This window comes from Oncorhynchus mykiss, chromosome 1 (genome assembly GCF_057628025.1).
Source record: "Oncorhynchus mykiss isolate SJ-2025 chromosome 1, ASM5762802v1, whole genome shotgun sequence".
Classification (NCBI taxonomy): Eukaryota; Metazoa; Chordata; class Actinopteri; order Salmoniformes; family Salmonidae; genus Oncorhynchus; species Oncorhynchus mykiss.
This window is the reverse complement of record NC_143022.1, coordinates 44,717,115-44,730,946: the sequence shown is the minus strand read 5'-3', so window position 1 is coordinate 44,730,946 and position 13,832 is coordinate 44,717,115. Positions and strand designations below refer to the sequence as shown.

At 42.7% G+C, this 13,832-nt stretch overlaps 1 long non-coding RNA gene across 1 annotated transcript in view; it reads left to right on the top strand.

Moving 5' to 3' along the window:
* Positions 1-13,832, top strand: part of LOC149985512 (uncharacterized) — a 114,365-nt gene that overhangs the window by 97,622 nt on the left and 2,911 nt on the right. The gene's annotated exons all lie outside the window — the stretch shown is intronic.

Sequence of the window (13,832 nt, the reverse complement as noted above, 5' to 3'; positions counted from 1 at the left end):
GGTGCCCACATCACCAACGATCTATCATGGTCCAAACACACCAAGACAGTCATGAAGAGGGCACGACAAAACCTTTTCCCCCTCAGGACACTAAAAAGATTTGGCATGGGTTCCCAGACCCTCATAAAGTTCTACAGCTGCACCATCAGAACATCCTGACCGGTTGCATCACGGCCTGGTATGGCAACTGCTCGGCATCTGACCGTAAGGCGCTACAGAGGGCAGTGCATACGGCCCAGTACATCACTGTGGCCAAGCTTCCTGCCATCCAGGACCTATATAATAGGCTATGTCAGAGGAAAGCCCATAAAATTGTCAGAGACTCCAGTCACCTATGTCATAGGTGTTTTCTCTGCTATCGCACAGCAAGCGGTACCTGAGCGCCAAGTCTAGGACCAAAAGTCTCCTGAACAGCTTTTACCCAAGCCATAAGACTGCTGAACAACTAATCAAATGGCCACCATCACTTGTGAGTAAGCATTTCACGGTAAGGTCTACACTTGTATTCGGCGCATGTGACAAAAAGTTTGATTTGATTTGTAGAGTCCATGCCCTGACGAACTGAGACTGTTCTGATGGCAAAAAGGGTTAGTGTTCCTATTGTTTGGAATACTCAGTGTACATGTACATAGTCATAAAGACTGTTTTCTAAAGATATATTGACCGCTTTTTAAAAACTTGCTAATGCAACCATTGACTGTATATACGTATACAGTACTAGTCAAAAGTTTGGAAACACCTACTCATTCAAGGGTTTTTCTTTATTTTTACTATTTTCTACATTGTATAATAATAGTGAAGACATCAAAACTATGAAATAACACATATGGAATCGTGTAGTAACCCAAGAAGTATTAAACAAATCAAAATATATTTGATTTGTAGCCACCTTTTGCCTTGATGACAGCTTTGCACGATTGGCATTCTCAAATCACATTTTATTGGTCACATACACATGGTTAGCAGATGTTATTGCTAGTGTAGCGAAATGCTTGTGCTTCTAATTCCGACAATGTAGCAATATCTAACAAGTAATATCTAAGAAATACCTAATACACACAAATCTAAGTAAAGGAATGGAATAAGAATATATAAATATATGGATGAGCAGTGACACAGCGGCATAGGCTAAGATGCAGTAGATAGTATAGAACACAGTATATACATAGGAGATGTGTAATGCAAGATATGTAAACATTTTTTAAAGTCAAATCACATTTTCTTGGTCACATACACATGGTTAGCAGATGTTAATACGAGTGTAGGGAAATGCTTGTGGCATTATTAAAGGGACTAGTGTTCCATTTATTAAAGTGGCCAATGATTTCAAGTCTGTACTGAGGCAACAGCCTCTCTGTGCTAGTGATGACTGTTTTAACAGTCTGATGGCCTTGAGATAGAAGCTGTTTTTCAGTCTCTCGGCCCCAGCTTTGATGCATCTGTACTGACCTCGCCTTCTGGATGGTAGTGAGGTGAACAGGCAGTGGCTCGGGTGGTTGTTGTCCTTGATTATATTTTTGGCCTTCCTGTGACATCGGGTGGTGTAGGTGTCCTGGAGGGCAAGTAGTTTGCCACCGGTGATGTGTTGTGCAGACCGCACCACCCTCTGGAGAGCCCTGCGGTTGTGGGCGGTGCAGTTGCCGTACCAGGCGGTGTTACTGCCTGACAGGATCCTCTCAATTGTGCATCTGTAAACGTTTGTGAGGGTTTTAGGTGACAAGCCAAACCAGCTTCATGAGGAATGCTTTTCCAACAGTCTTGAAGGAGTTCCCACATATGCTGAGCACTTGTTGGCTGCTTTTCCTTCACTCAACTCATCCCAAACCATTTCAAATGGGTTGAGGTTGGGTGATTGTGGAGGCCAGATCATCTGATGCAACACTCCATCACTCTCCTTCTTGGTCAAATAGCCCTTACACAGCCTGGAGGTGTGTTTTGGGTAATACTCCTGTTGAAAACAAATGATAGTCCAACTAAGCGGAATGCTGTGGTAGCCATGCTGGTTGTGTGCCTTGAATTCTAAATAAATCACAGACATTGTCACCAACAAAGCACCCCCACACCATCACACCTCCTCCTCCATGTTTCACGGTGGGAACCACACATGCGGAGATAATCCGTTCACCTACTCTGCGTCTCACAAAGACATGGTGGTTGGAACAAAAAATCTCAAATTTGGACTCATCAGACCAAAGGACAAATTTCCACCGGTCCAATGTCCATTGCTCGTGTTTCTTGGCCCAAGCAAGTCTCTTCTTCTTATTGGTGCCGTTTAGTAGTGGTTTCTTTGCAGCAATTCGACCAGGAAGGCCTGATTCACGCAGTCTCTGGACAGTTGATGTTGAGATGTGTCTGTTACTTGAACTCTATGAAGCATTTATTTGAGCTGCAATCTAAGGTGCAGTTAATTAACTCTAATGAACTTATCCTCTGCAGCAGAGGTAACTATGGGTCTTCCTTTCCTGTGGGGTCCTCATGATAGCCATGTATACCAACCCTACCTTGTCACAACACAACTGGCTCAAACGCATTAAGAAGAAAGAAATTCCACAAATTAACTTTTAACAAGGCACATCTGTTCATTGAAATGCATTCCAGGTGACTACATCATGAAGTTGGTTGAGAGAATGCCAAGTGTGTGCAAAGCTGTCATCAAGGCAAAGGGTGGCTACTTTGAACAATCTAAAATCTAAACTATATTTTTTGATTAACACTTTTTTTGCTTACTTCATGATTCCATGTGTGTAATTTCATAGTTTTGATGTCTTCACTATTATTCTACATGTAGAAAAAACAAAGAAAAACCCTTGAATGAGTATGTGTTTCCAAGCCTTTGACTGGTGTAAAAGGAGCAATTATTGGTACAATGATTGTCTTCGGATGTATTACTTATTTATACGAACATTGGACATGAAGAATGAAGATTGGATCCTGCTTTCTGGAAACAACAGCCTGCAGTATGAGGGGCAGTCATTCTCCCCTGAATGCAACCCAAAATATGTATGTCCACTGTTGTTTATATATATACAGTAATCTTTGGATTACATTTGCTTGTGTTGTTACGGGTTAGTGTTTTAGTGTTTGATGATGAATAGGCACGTTTAAGAGGATGCATGCCGCTGACCTTGATGTCTGTTCTTTGGTGAGGAGAAAATATGACTATCTAGTTTGGAACTTTGAAACTGTGTACTGCTTGTGCTCAGCAGAGTCTCAGCAGAGTGTGTCGTGGAGTAGTCCACTATGGTAAGGATTTGAAAACCACTTAAGTTACTAAGCAGGGAGACTGTCCCAAAGCTAGTGTTATTACCCAGGTAATATATGGCAGGCTGGCAAGCTTCCCCAAAGCAAGGTCAGGCATAGCATGCTAAAGGAACTTTTTACAAGCTTCCACTGACAATAGAAGGTGACAGAAAAATAACAGCATTTCAAGTTGAATTTCCTCTCTCTGGTTACTAGCAACACAGACCAGTGATCAACATTCATGAATCTCGCAGGAATTTCAAAACTCTAATTGTTTGACAGGATTGTGTTTGAGACATTACATTTCTTCCAATGGTTTCTTCCTAGCGCAAGGGGCTAGTAATGTATGATGCTGCCTGATTAACTGAAGCAAAGGGAGCGATGGAGAGAGAGAAGCAGGGTTAAGTGAGGGAGAAGAGACGTATGTGAGACAGAGAGAAATAGATGGAAAGCAGAGAGAGAGAGAGAGAGAGAGAGAGAGAGGTTGAAGTTGAGGTTCAGATCAGCAGACAGGCCAATGTGTGCCCCAGTCCCAGCAGTAGTTAGAGCCCTACAGGGTTCTGGTCTTGACCAATGGCAGGTTTAACCGTCCAGAGGTGCTAGGCCTGGTTGCCATCGTCGCTGCCTCCCAGCCATGCTCAGGGTCGCACAGGAAGAATAGACTTTCTCCATACAGGAGCAGCCAGTCTTTATGTGCATTCTGTTAAACATTTACAGAGAAGTGGATTCTTCTCTGATCCCACAAGTCATTCGTGCCTATGATTGACTTCATCTGGGCTCCTCTTTTCTCATCCAATGCCAAAGCATTTAGCGACGGGGATATAAAGAGATGTTGTACCCCATAACTAGGGCTCAATTTACAATATAGGATGCACAACTGCAGCTAAAGACGTTCGAGTATCTTCATGTATGCTAACCCTTCCCAGTCTACACTCATTTCCTTTCACAATCCCAAAATGCCCTTTTTATTTGTTGTGCTGTCAAGGACAAATCGGGAATGAAAATCTAGGCTAAACATATGGTCCTCTGTAACTAACAATGGGAGAACATGAGCAAGATGGGACCAGTCTTACCGTTACTGCATGATACACTGGTCTCCTCAGTAGGAACAGCATGCCAGGGCATTGGGAAAAGAGTGAGACACCTTTAGCCATCACAAGGTTCCGTCATGTCAATGTAACTCCTTTGTGGGTTAATGGATGTATGCGTAAGCACCGTGCAGCATTCAGTCTAGTTTAAATCAATATCAGGCCAACTGTCTGAGGCCTTCTAGATCAGTTCTCTGGTCTGTAGCCTAACAAGGTTCTTTATGTTGTTCACTTCACACTGTCTGACATGGTCCTCACACAGGCCGCTTCATTGAGCTGCAGGGCGTTGACTGACCAGCCAAGTACAAATGATGCAAAGGTGGCGGATGTTTGATTTCTCTTTATTAAAACGGTTTGACCTATTGACCCTGTTGGAGCGTTTTGAAGGTATTCTAAATGCGGAAGACAAGGTTCAGTTGAATGCATTCAGTTGTACAACTGACTAGGTGTTCCCCTTTCCCTCCTTCACCAAATTAGTGGGGGCACACCAGCTGTTTCCCTTTGTGAATGGAGGAAATCCCTCAATGGTCCAACCTATCAAACCCCACCTCATAAGCATAGTTACATTAACTGTATAAACAAAGCATGCTGCTCAAACAGCCATAGTTGTGATCGCTAATTGTTGGTACAGTGTGAGAGTAATTGGATATGCTACCATGCATTCAACATTGTTTCTACGTTGACGTGATAACCCAGTACGCTGTTTGCCCCTGAAAGGGAATGAAAGAGTTTCAGTTTTATGCCCACATTGTGCCCACAGACGAGTGTAGACGATTAAAAGACGGATTATGATCGGATTGGAGGTAGTCGGGTATGCATTGTGTCTGGATATCTTATAAGTGTAGACGGATCTGGAGAGTGAAACCCTTGAAACTAAAATAATTTACAGGTAGCACCATTGACTTACTGTATGACATCAATGTCTTAAAATAAACAAATATTTAGAAAAAAAATATGTCAAATACAGTAATTTGCATACATGGAGGGACCATGAAATCTGGTCAGAATGTGGACACAATGGATGGATAAGAGACACCATTTTATTACCACGTGTGGACACATCTGACAATGTGGGCACAATCAGAACAAAGGACAAAGGATGCATGTTAGACCCGGGCATAAACAAGGCTTCTGTCACAACCATAGACCAATACAGTACATCAATATGTCCCTTTTTGTCCCACTGACAAACTGCACAGTATAAAGCCCCTGGAAACCGCTAATTGAATTTCTCTTTTCCTAAACGTAACCAAAAGATCAAATCAGTCCATAACAAAAAAAACGAAAGCCATGTTAATGGCAGTTTATTTTAGCTGTTTAAGACTGTTCTCTGCCCCATGTGGTTCCAATGAGATTCAATCTATTTAAACTAAAATCAGATGAAGCGTTTTAGATTAAATCCTTAAATGTAAACGCTAGGGTTGGTCGGCCCACAGACTGCGCTTCTGGAGAGATACTGATCTGCTCTGTGTAAATAAACTGACTTCTAAATGGATTCTCACTTTTGTCGATATTTACCTTGGAGTGAACCCTTGAAGCTCAACTAAAGGTAACAAACAACTTCTCTGATAGAAGACGGCGTGGCAACGATATTAGTCCAAAACATTTATTCTAGTGTCAATTTACTACAGAGTGTAAATAGGATAATTGCAGTCATAAAGTCAGTCTCATCCAAAACAGAGTTTTGTAAGTGTGTTCGTCATAATTTACTTTGAGGGTTGGGTTTTGATTTCGACAATGCTTACTTGCCCACCAACACGGGACACACAGCTGCAATGATTGAGCTCTATCCAATCCTACCGCAGAATACACAGATGGTGAGACAGACCTTCAGCAGATCGGACACTGCACGCATATTTTTACTTGAGAAATACTGCACCAGACTACATAACTACAGTAGATGGAAAATTGTGCGACCAAAACCTTGCCAAAAAAAAATCTAAACTAGTTACAGATTTAGATGAATTCATTTATCTTAGATTCATTCTGACTATTTTGAGGAAGTGATACAGGCTTTGGTCCTATGGTGTCTTCTTTAGTATCATGGCATTCTAACATTTTGTTTGTGCATGCCGCCACCTACTGAAGTGCACACCTGGCTTTTCAAGGTGTCAGATACTGGAGACTGTGATATGCTGGATTGGAAAGCCTCATATTGCTACCTTGTGATCGATCATGTTACATTTTTTGATACAAAAGTCAAATGGAAGTGGGAATGTAAAACATTGCACCAACTAACCCTACACTTCTTTTTCTTTTAACACCCCATTCCACTACTGTGTCCCTATTTGATCCTACACCAGACCGATGGCCTTGGAGGATGGGCACCTTTCTTTCAACACACCTTGTAACTCTGCTGCAGTAAAACCTTGTACACCCAAGTACTTCTCTGCAGCTGCCACCCCAACATCTATTTAAAACACTGAAGCACAGATTCGTATCACTTTGTATTGGCCTAGGCGTGCTACTCACCTTTGACCCATCATCCTCTACTCTTTATTGCCTCAACATAAGACACCTTCTGTTCTACTCTGACAACCTCAACCTGTCTCCCTCTCACCGGGAACTTCTAATCGCCAGCAACATGATCACCTCCCACAATTGACAGTTTTTTCCACTGATATTACACATTCCGTTGTCCCATGCCCTCCTGCACACTTCTGCAACTTGTCCATAAGCTTGGCATCTGAAACACCTTAGTGGGTTCGGCACAAAAGCTCTCACGGGATAACTGAGATATCCTAACATGACTTTGTCAGGTAAAGACTGCTTCAAAACTCAAGAGTAGACAGTGTCTTCTCAATTTCACTATGCTCGCCACAGGGTTTGCGTTGTACCAAACGGCGGGTGTCACAGACACAGGTCATCTACATTTCAGTTGCTCCACCTCCACACTTAAATACCACCTCAGTAATCACTCCTTTCAAAGGTGCCCTGCTCCGGAGACCAAAGCAAGTCACAGATCTTATCCCGAGGTGCGTGACTTGAAGTGCCCGCTCCTTCTGGGCGGAAGAAACAGAAAATCATTCACTTCGAGCTACCTTCACCGATGTAACAGTACCCAAATTATTTTGTGCCCAGCCAGGGACTACATATGGGTCAGCCAAAAGTCAGAGATCCATGTTCTCAAAATGTCACTGCCACTGGGCCACAATCATCTTTTGCATGACCATCGGGGAGAGGCTTGGACGCTGAGGTCTTGACCACACCCTCACTCTTGTCAGGTTAAATTTCTGAGCCATCAGAGACACCATTCTTCCACAACACACATCTCCCCTCTCTCTGCACGCATCTCCTTCTTACTTGCTGTCCATAATCAAGTCTATCCATTCACCATGCTCAAGTCATCCACTGTATTGTTTGCAGAACACACACTGATGGCCTTTCTCCAATACCCAACTTCTGTTCCTTTAATAGCCCAATTTACTAGTCTGGGTATCTCTGGCATCTTCATGCCCACAAAGCTTGGGCTACCCTGCATCTGAGAGCACTACCCTCCACTTCTTCACTGTAGAACAGGTTACATTCCTATGGTGTCTCATGGGGGACGGACATTAGTAACTGCCACATCAAATCCCACACCTAAGACTGAAATCCTTTTTTCTTAATGAGCAACACAGAAACACATGTGAAATTAGTATGTTCAGTCGCTCTTCAACCGTTTGACTATTAGGGGGTCTTTGTACTCAGGTGTTTAGGCTGGAAGACTTATTCTTCTCATCAGGTTCAAAACTAACACCATTGTGTTTCCAACAGGAAAATGACCCTACGCACACAGCCAAGACAACACAGGAGTGGCTTCGGGACAAGTCTCTGAATGTCCTTGGGGGGTTCAGCGGCAGGGAATGGCAAACTAGTCAGGATCGAGGCAAAGATGAACGGCGCAAAATACAGAGAGATCCTTGATGAAAACCTGCTCCAGAGTGCTCAGGACCTCAGACTGGGGCGAAGGTTCACCTTCCAACAGGAACATTACCCTAAGGAACATTACCCTAAGCACACCGCACACCGCCAAGACAACACAGGAGTGGCTTCGGGACAAGTCTCTGAATGTCCTTGAGTGTACCAGCCAGAGCCCGGACTTGAACCCGATCAAACATCTCTGGATAGACCTGAAAATAGCTGTGCAGCTACACCCCTCATCCAACCAGACAGAGCATGAGAGGATCTGCAGAGAAGAATGGGAGAAACTCCCCAAATACAGGTGTGCCCAGCTTGTAGCGTCAAACCCAAGAAGACTTGAGGCTGTAATTGCTGCCAAAGGTGCTTTAACAAAGTACTGAGTGAAGGGTCTGAATACTTATGTAAATATAATACCAGTTTTTCATTTTAAATGAATTAGCAAGACATTTGACCTGTTTTTGCTTTATTATTGTGTGTACATTGATTAGGAAAAACACTATATAATCAATTTTAGAATAAGGCTGTAACCTAACAAAATGTGGAAAAAGTCAAGTGGTCTGAACTTTCCCGAAGGCACAGTATGCTGGACTCTAGGCTTAATTTGAACAGTTTGTCGGAAATTGCATGAAGTTTGGCCATTACAGGATGCCAAGTCTCAAACCCTCTGGGCAAAAACTAGTTTGAATCAACGTTGTTGCCACAATTTCAACCAAAACAAATCAATGTGAATGCTGTTGAATTAACGTGGAAAAATGATTGGTTTTACAAAAGTGCCTAAATTCGAATGATTTGGTGACATTGTTGAATTGATGTTAGTTGATGTTGATGATAGTTGTTAGTTGATGTTGATGATGAATTGATGTTCGTTGACAACTCAACCTAGTGTAAATTAAAATTAGATGTTGAACTGACATCTGCCCAGTGGGAAGGCTTTTCAGTCGGATCATATTTCATGGCTTTTGGATATTGCATATCTCAGTGGAGGTTGCTGAGGAGAAGACGGCTCATAATAATGTCTGGAACGGAGAATTATGGCAGGCATTATTATGAGCCATCCTCCCCTTCACTGGCATAGCCTCTATTTGGCTAACTGAGTCATTTTAGGCACTTCTGATAGTGGATAAACAGTTCTTACTGACTGACCCAGTCAGATATAACTAATTTACGGGATAAGGAGCCCTGTAGACGGGGGACATTAATAGGGCTGAAGGGCTAACCTTACAGGGAGAAATCATTCCCATATGACCTACAGATGTAGGATCTTAATTTGATCACCCTGTTGCATGTGAACTTTCCTGCAATGCAGGACATTAAACACCTGAAGTGTATTTGAGGTTTTAAAAGGCTTCTGAAGTTTGTAATTTCCACTTTGAAATGTCAGTCTTAAATTTGCCCTTACAAAAATATCAACCCCTTCAAAAATCTTGATGAATGATAATTACATTTATTTCTCCAGGATTAATTTCGTGCTGTAGCAAACTGGCTCAAATGAAAATCCTACATCTGTAATTTCCATACTATGGTGTGAAACCAGGGTGGGGTGCATAGAGCTGTCTTGCATCACCATTATTGGGTATCAAAACCCTTCAGTTCACACATGGATCCAGTTACAGACCACTTCAACACTGGCGGGAAATGCTTTGCTTTAGAATTTTACAAGCAACAATAATGTGGATATGAAATCACATCATATGATGCCTCAACCGTTTCCAGAGTGAATGTAGGCTACAATAATGTGAAGCCGGTAGCAACAGTGAGAGACAACACTATGAGAATTGTGTCCCTCAGTGTGGAGACACTAATATAATTGTTGTTGGAATGTTTGCTGATGATTTCCACATGGACATAAGCACACACACACGGAGAGAGAGAGACAGAGACTTATGGGGCGTGCCGTGTAAATTACGGCGTCCCGTGTAAGGGCATGAAGACCAAACACGTAACAAAAACACAGGGTTGAAACCCAAACAAAAGAGCGAGGAGTACCTCGAATAAATAACACACGCGCACAATGATTAACACACGGGACTAGAACCGTAATCATCTGCGCAATCCACAAAGGCACGAAAGCCCAAAAACGCACAGGTACTCACACCCACCAATGAACATTGTAACAATAATGGGCCGCCCAATGGAAACCACAGGGCACACTTCTACAAATACTAATCAGTGGGAATAGGGGACAGTTGTGTGTGATGAAAGTTTGAGGGATCCATGACACAGAACATGTTATTATGTGCAGTCAATTGGTGTAAAAGATGGAGACTCATGATTAACCAGACAAAAACATAGATAATGACTTTTAGAAAACCAGCTACTAAGAAAAGTGTTTTTCAGTTTTGTTTTGGTGAAGACATTTTGGAGTTTACTAGCATTTATAAATATTTGTGTATATTTGTTACCTTTCCATACGCAACATCTGCCCTGGCTGACTCAGTAAGCAGAGCTCTTGTTATAGAAAAAAACACTCAAAGATATTGATTATGCCACATATTCCAAACTGCATCAGACATGCGTGTGCCCTGTTCTGGACTATGCAGCAGGAGTCTGGGGTGCTAACAGGTATTTTAAAAACAAACATGTTCATAACAGAGCACTACGTTACTTTTTAGGTGTCCACAAGTTTGCACCTGTACTTGCAATAACAGGGAACATGGGCTGGGAACCCTGTGAGTTGTCTACCACATGAATCTTCTCTTTGTGTCAGACCGGGTTCAAGTGACTTCTGGTTTTTTTCTGTATTTATTTGTGTGTTTATGGTATGTATGTATGTATGTATGTATGTATGTATGTATGTATGTATGTATGTATGTAACACGAGACGTACGTAGTAGGGTCTAAAAGAAAGGCAGGCAGCCCCATTGCGGACACCAACGTCTTGCTCCCAGACAAATTAAACAACTTCTTTGCTCGCTTTGAGGACAAGACAATGCCACGGCCCGCTACCAAAACCTGTGGGCTCTCTTTCACCATGGCCAACATGAGTAAAACATTTAAACGTGTTAACCCTCGCAAGGCTGCCGGCCCAGATGGCATCCATAACCGTATCCTCAGAGCATGCGCAGACCAGCTTGCTGGTGTGTTTACGGACATATTCAATCAATCCCTATCCCAGTCTGCTGTGCCCACATGCGTCAAGAGGGCCCCCATTGTTCCTATTCCAAAGAAAGCTAAGGTAACTGAGCTAAATGACTATCTGTCACTTCTGTCATCATGAAGTGCTTTGAGAGACGAGTCAAGGAACATATCACCTCCACCCTACCTGATACCCTAGACCCACTCCAACTTGCTTACCGCCCCAATAGGTCCACAGACGATGCAATCGCAATCACACTGGACACTGCTCTAACCCATCTGGACAAGTGGAATACCTACAACTGAAGTCGGAAGTTTACATACACCTTAGCCAAATACATTTAAACTCTGTTTCACAATTCCTGACACTTAATCGTAGTAAAAATTCCCTGTCTTAGCTCAGTTAGGATCACCACTTTATTTTTAGAATGTGAAATGTCAGAATAATAGTAGAGAGAATTATTTATTTCAGCTTTTATTTCTTTCATCACATTCCCAGTGGGTCAGAAGTTCACTCAAATACTCAATTAGTATTTGGTAGCATTGCCTTTAAATTTTGGGTAGCGTTCCACAAGCTTCCCACAATAAGTTGCACAGTGGCGGTTATTTTACCTTTATTTTACTAGGCAAGTCAGTTAAGAACAAGTTCTTATTTTCAATGACAGCCTAGGAACAGTGGGTTAACTGCCTGTTCAGGGGCAGAACGACAGATTTGTACCTTGTCTGCTCGGGGATTTGAACTTGCAACCTTCCAGTTACTAGTCCAACGCTCTAACCACTCGGCTACCCTGCCACCCCATGATATCGTTTTGGACCTTGAGCGTGGCTGAGGTGCATCCATAATCAGCTCTGAAACCAGATTGCATAGCGGAGAAGGTATGGTGGGATTCGAAATGGTCAGTAATCTGTTTGTTAACTTGGCTTTCAAAGACCTTAGAAAGGCAGGGTAGAATAGATACAGGTCTAGATATAGGTCTGTAGCAGTTTGGGTCTAGAGTGTCTCCCCCTTTGAAGAGGAGGATGACCGGGGCAGCTTTCCAATCTATGGGAATTTCAGACGATACGAAAGAGGTTGAACAGGCTAGTAATAGGGGTTGCAACAATTTCGGCATATCATTTTAGAAAGAGAGGGTCCAGATTGTCTAACCCGGCTGATTTGTAAGGGTCCAGATTTTGCAGCTTTTTCAGAACATCAGCCATCTGGATATGTGTGAAGGAGAAGTGGGGGAGGCTTGGGCGAGTTGCTGTGGGAGGTGGAGGGCTGTTGAACAGGGTAGGGGTAGCCAGGTGGAAAGCATGGCCAGCCGTAGAAAAATTCTTATTGAAATTCTCAATTATAGTGGATTTAATGGGGGTGACAGTGTTTCCTAGCCTCTGTGCAGTGGCCAGCTGGGAGGAGGTGCTCTTATTCTCCATGGACTTTACAGTGTCCCAGAACCTTTTTGAGTTAGTACTACAGGATGCAAATTTCTGTTTGAAAAAGCTAGCCTTAGCTTTCCTAACTGCTTGTGTATATTGGTTCCTAACTTCCCTGAAAAGTTGCATATCACGGAGGCTATTTGATGCTAATGCAGTACGCCACAGGATGTTTTTGTGCTGGTCAAGGGCAGTCAGGTCTGGAGTGAACAAAGGGCTATATCTGTTCCTGGTTCTACATTTTTTGAATGGGGCATGCTTATTTAAGATGGTGAGGAAGGCACTTAAGATGGTGAGGAAGGCATCCTCGACTGACGGGATGAGATCAATATCCTTCCAGGATTCCCTGGCAGGTTGATTAGAAAGGCCTGCTCGCTGAAGTGTTTTTGGGTGCGTTTGACGGTGATGAGGTGTGGTCGTTTGACCGCTGACCCATTACGGATGCAGGCAATGAGGCAGTGATCGCTGAGATCCTGGTTGAAGACAGCAGAGGTGTATTTGGAGGACAAGTTGGTTAGGATGATATCTATGAGGGTGCCCGTGTTTACAGATTTGGGGTTGTACCTGGTAGGTTCATTGATAATTTGTGTGAGATTGAGGGCATCAAGCTTAGATTGTAGGATGGCCGGGTTGTTAAGCATGTCCCAGTTTAGGTCACCTAGCAGCACGCGCTCTGAAGATAGATGGGGGGGCAAACAAAATTCACATACAGTGCCTTGCGAAAGTATTCGGCCCCCTTGAACTGTGCGACCTTTTGCCACATTTCAGGCTTCAAACAAAATAGATATAAAACTGTATTTTTTGTGAAGAATCAACAACAAGTGGGACAAAATCATGAAGTGGAAGGACATTTATTGGATATTTCTAACTTTTTTAACAAATCAAAAACTGAAAAATTGGGCGTGCAAAATTAAATTATTCTGTACTGTGTATAGGCCAGTGACAACAAAATATCTACATTAAATCCATTGTAAATTCAGGCTGTAAACAATCAAATGTGGAAAAAGTCCTTTTTTAGCATTTGGAGAGAAAAAACAAATGATTATTTGTCTCTCTGAAATGAAACCAACAAGTGATAGATTTTAAACAAATACATGTATGTCATTTAAC